The following is a 6,014-nucleotide window of genomic DNA, read 5'->3' as shown; positions in this document are numbered from 1 at the left end:
GCCTTCCCTGAATCAAGCCACACCAGCCCCTGCCCTAACCCTTGACCATCTTCCTTAGACCCTAAAGGACCGAGCACGAGCTGCCTAGCCCTAGCAACGAGCCCCCTTGGCTGCTGCTGCACTTACCCATGCTTGGGGGAGAGTCTCTCTTCACGTGGACTCTTCCCTAGCCCAAGACTTGAGCCCTAGCCCTCCTAGGATTCTTCCTAGGACCTAAACCCGATCAGCCCTACCACCTAGCTGAGCCCTGCCCAGCCATGCAAGCTACCCCCCTGACTCGAGTGCAAACCATACAAAACCCTCGGTCCTCTCCTTAGCCTTCCCTTCGGTTTCCAGCTTGATTTCCCTTTAAAATTAATCATGTTTCATTAATCCTTGGGAATCATAAAGTTTCAAAACCAAGCATTAAATCATTGTAACTTTGAAAAATATTTGACAAAACGTTAAACGAATTGTACAAACATATTTTTCATGAATAAACAATTAAATCATGGATATTATAATTTGTATGATGTTTAAAGGAGTTTAAAAAACGTGTCTTTGCGTTTAAAACGCTCGAATAATCAATCGTTGGCGAGAGTGCGAAGAAGAACGACCGGACGACGAAGAACCCTAGCCTTTTCTCCTCGTATTCTCAAAAATTAAAGTGTGTGTGTTGTGAGTTTTCGACTACAAGGGCTGAATTACGGTGTTTGGGAGCCTAGGAGTCCTTATTTATAATTTAATTAACTTGATAATGGGTTTTGGTTTTGGGTCTCCAAGTATAAGAGCAATTGAGCCTACTTAATTTAATTAAATTAGGCCTTATAACTCTTATTTATTTGAAACATAAAAGTTCATAAAATTAGTTTTTCAAAAAATATTATTTTTGATATTTTAAAAACTCCTTGTTTGCCCAAAATCTGCTTCTCGGGAAAAATCGAGCTCGACTCATAAAATAATTTGAACTCTAACATTTTTATAAAAATTAAATCATTTTTAATCATATTAGGAAGCCTTGCAATTATTTAATGAAAATTAAATATTCTTGTCTTGGTCGTCTCTGGTCTCCTTTCCTCTAACTATTATCGAATATTCGGGTAAAATCATTCAATTTCATGAAATCATGTCATATAATCATTTAATCATGCAATCATACCTTTAATCATTTAATAAATATCTTGCAAGCATTTAAAATCCATTAAATAAAACAATTAAGTAATTTAAATAATTTTGCATGCATGTATTTTACGTATTTTTGGTTTTTCGGACGTCACAAATCTCCTCCCAAGTCAGTGTCACAAAATTCACTCCTCGCTCCGCTCCCTCCCACCATAAGGAAGCGTCGCCCTTCAGCAGATAGATGGTACCGCGAACTCGGTCAATGTCTGCCATATCCATATATCTAACAAGCTAGTGCGAAAATTAAGGTCCCTCGGGAGTGTATTGCTGTACTCGATCCACTCAAGCGTCAACGCCTCCTCAAATCATCAAATCCTGCATCATACAAACCTAGTGTAAGGCACAAAATTAAGACGACGAAACCCAACTGCATGCAAATCTAGGAATTTTGAAAATGAGTAATTAAGTGACTTAATTGCTAAATTATTGTGTCATGCATGATTTTGTGTTAAATATGATTTAATTGTCATTTTTCATAAAACTGTATTTTAAGGATTATTCAAGTTGCGATCGAAGAACGGAGACCGAGGGCTGAAAAACGTAAAATATTTTTATTAAATAATTATTTTTAATTATTTAAAATATGATTGTGGGTTTTTCTTATTTTTGAAAATAAGGGGTTTTGAGGTGATTTTATACGCCGGGACGTAAACTTTATCGGTGTTGGTTTTTCAACAAAAATACGAACTTTTTGGCAACTCAGCTATTAAATTCACTAACTTATTTTTACAGAAACTATTTTAAATATTTAATTAAATCCTAATTAAAACTAATGGGCCTAGATTGTTAGCTTAATAGGCCTAAGCTTAACTAAGGATTTAATTAATATATAATAAGCTAATTACCCCAAACCCCACAAGTCTTCGCGCCTAGAACTCTGAAAAATCTCCTCACCATCACACGACACACCACTCACACTTTGGGAGGAAGAATAATCGAAAAAGCTCAAAGGAAATTTAAGCCAAGGTCTTGCTCCGTTCTTCGTCATCGTCAACGGTTTTCGTGCGTAAATTACTCAAAGGCATGCCTATTCTTTCCTTCAAAACATCATCACACCATAGTATATTTTTATGCATGAAAAGATTGAAAAACAAGTGACACTTATGTTCAAGTTTCGTTTTTGCATATAACATGAATTTTCAAGTAGGATTTTTTATCCAAATTGTGTTGTTTATGTGCATAAAGGGGCTGTCATGATACAGGTGTTGATCAAGCATTGTTTTATATGAACTTATAGTCTTAATTCATCACCAAAAACCCTGCACAACGAAAAGAAAAAGAAAAAAAAATGTAAGATGGGTGCATTTAGGCTGGGTGCGGATGGGCCGTGGCTGGGACCAGGGTCGTGGGGGAGTAAGAGCAAGAGTCCTAGTCATGCTAGGACTCGAGCTAAGTAGGCTGGTAGGAGTCCTTGCCAACAAGGACTCCCACCCGAGAGCTTTCAAATTGCGCACAGGTTGCAGGCTTGTGCAGGGGGCAAGGGCTCGGCCTGGGGTTCAAGGGCTGGGCTAGGGTGCGTCCCTAGGGTCCTAGGTAAGTGCTTGAGCCGCTGGTTCAGGGGCTAGGGCAGTTGGCTAAGTCCTAAGAAAGCATCAAGAGTCATACACCAAATAGAATTCTCGGCCATCTTAGGTATGTGGTTGGGGAGTTTCGGTTCAAGCCTAAGGGTCTGGTCCGTGGGTTCCTAGGGTCCTGTAGGGTGCCTAAGGGTGTTGGTCATGGTTTGGTTCAACATGGCTTGAGGGTGGCTCGAGGAAATCGAGACATGGCTCGGGGTCGAAACAAATAGGTCAAGTTAGGGCTTTCAAAAGCTAAAATAATCGAAGCACGGCTCACGGGGGTCGAGTCGTGGTTCACGGGGACTAAAATAATATAAAAAGACTAAATTTTAAATTTAGGAATTTTATATTAAAAGTTTGGAATTTTTCGGGATTAAAACGCTTTCAAAACGATTAATTACGAATGAATTAAAAAGCCTAGTTTTTAAGCTAAATAAAATTATGAGAATTTTAATTTAAGCATAAATAATTTTTTGGGACATGTTAGAGTCAAAGAAATAAAGAAAAAGTCAAAAACAAAAAATGTCACGTTCAGGGGTAAAACGGTCTTTTTACATCGGAAATATAGTAAACATCATGGCAGTGTCGTAAATGCTATTTTATATGCTAATATGATTATTTTCAATGATTATGGATGTTTATGAATTTTTATATGTTGAAATATGATTTTTAAATGTTCATGAATTATTAAGTTTTAAATTGGACATTTAAAAGATATGTTGCATGCTTGGTTTCAAAAATAAAACGATATGTATATGCATGATTTTTATTAAGTGATGATAACATGTTGAAGGATGTGAAGGGATTGTGACTACTACATGTTGGAGATATAGTAAGGGTTATGGTCCCAATGGGAGCCCGACGATCGTGTTTCCTTGGATACGGATGCGAATACGAATACGAATATGTTAATACGTTGGCCAAGGCCCATTTGACCGGTGAAAGTGTCGCTGGTGTCCCCGCCGCCCAGTACTATGGTTTTTTTATAGATGGATCCATCGTCCAATACAATTAAGAATACGAGTCACAATCACGATCTGAATTCAACAATCACTAACATGAATATGAATATGAATATGGATATGAATATGGATACGAATATGGATATGGACATAAATATGTTTATGCATCATGAAAATGTTATGAAAATGTTTTTATCTAAAGTTTATGCATTGTCATGAAAATGTTATTTTAAGTACAAATATTTTTCATTGTTGCATGTGGTTTTATATGTATTACTTGTTACCAAGGATATGTTGTGTTGAGTCTTTAGACTCACTAGGTGTGTTGATGCAGGTGAATATGATAATAACGTTGTGGGAGGTCTTGATGGTTGACCGGACTAGGCTGAAGGTGCACATGACCCGAGGGCCAGCGCTTTATTTTCCGCATTTATGTTTAAGATTTTAAGTTAAAGATTTTTACGACATTTTATTTATGCTTTTTTAGAGATTTTGAGAGGTTTAGTATGGGTTACACTTTTCAACATTTATTGTTTTTTAGGTTTTGTAAAACGCTTTACGATTTATTGTTTTGACGATTTCCCTTTGCATTTTCAAATATTAGTTGGGTGGTTATTTTAGAATGGTGCAAGAGTATTTTATGTATATGGATAGGTATAGGCCGAAAATTTGAGGGTTTTTTAAAAAAAAAATTCTAGTACTTTTTAAGAAAACGAATAAGCAGACGTTTCACCTAGTGAGTCTAATAACTCAGCACGTTCTAAACATGAATAGCAATTAATACATATACTTTCACAAGCATTTAAAATCATACTTTTATTTAAAATAGGTTTTAAACATAAATAAACTATTTAAAATCATTTTCATCACATATCGTAAAATCATTTAATCGTAAAGATTTCAATCATTTATCATTTGGGTGAAGTTTGATCCTTGAAAGTGACTAACTTTTATCCTTTGCTCGACTGATCAGTCTTCAGCTCCACATGGCCCTTGGGGGCGGGCACTAGGCTCTGCCATGGAAATACTATCATCGGGGTCTATCTGGGACCTTTTCCCGTAAACAAGGTCCCCTCTAGGGCCTTGGCCCTCACGATATCTCCACAAAATCATAAGTTCATTGTTTCTTCTTAAAACGGGTCCATTACATATCATATATCATTTGTCACAGTCAATTCACATCCCTCAAAATATTTTTCATTTTCTTTTAAAAGCGTAGAATATCATAACTTTCCAAAACTAGCATTTTAACAGTAGAAATTGCACAGCTTTATCATAAATCATAAAATAACGTATTTTCATAAAAATTATCATTTTAAATCATAAAATATCATTTAGTATGCGTTATGATCCTTCGGGACGCTGTAAAGCTTTTTGTTGGAAACTTAATTTCGGTAGTTTGACAAATTGAGCGTAAAATATTGAACAAATGATCAAAAAGACTGAAAAGAACTGATCTAAAATACGCAAACTATTGGTTTCCAAACTGAAGATTATTGCACAGAAAATCAACGGCAACTGAACTAAGCTAACTGAAGATTGAAGACATGTGGATGATCAGTTGAAACTGATCAGTTATACTACAATCAGTTGAGAGCAATCAGCTTTTCCAATAGGCTTTGTCTAAACTGATAAAACAGTCTTACACGTCATCAGTTAAGGAATGTAGCTATCAACCAAAAAATTGTACAAAAGCAGACTGCAACTTGTATTTGGAACGTCTCATTTCAGCAATGATACAGTGTACTACTGTCAGAAGAATGTCGACCAGACAAACATGAAAGGGGATCGGTTACGGTGCCCGGAAGCGCAACGGAAGTTTCAAAAAATTGTTTTACAACAAGAAAAAATCGAGCACCCCACAAAGTGTGTAGCAAATACCAAAAACACGAAATGACATTCATAGGGTGTTTTACAAAATTTTACCTATCAATCTCTTAAGATTGATGATTGCTCCAACTAAGATGATAAACACCTTAGCTCTTGAATGGTAGACTAATCTTCAAGCCTCCCTTGAGCACTCCTTACTCAAATCAAGCCCACCACCAACAAGCTAAATCCACCTTACACTTGCACTAGAAAATTAAGACATTTTTTTTGGAGAATGATGTGCTATCCTCAACAATTGAAGAAGCAAAATTAGGAGAAAATTGAAAGGGAAATTTCGGCCATCTCATGGAGGAGAGAAGGGGGAGCCTTTTCTTGGTTGTGTGAAAAATGTTGTGACTTCCAAAGGCATACTAGCCTTTAATTTGAAAAAGTTGACTCACAATCTTTCACCTTCCTAGTATGTTATTTGGGTTTGTAACATTTACGAAGCTCATGGACTATT

Source organism: Primulina huaijiensis, chromosome 15 (assembly GCF_012295235.1).
Source record: "Primulina huaijiensis isolate GDHJ02 chromosome 15, ASM1229523v2, whole genome shotgun sequence".
NCBI lineage: Eukaryota > Viridiplantae > Streptophyta > Magnoliopsida > Lamiales > Gesneriaceae > Primulina > Primulina huaijiensis.
Note: the sequence above shows the minus strand (reverse complement) of the source record.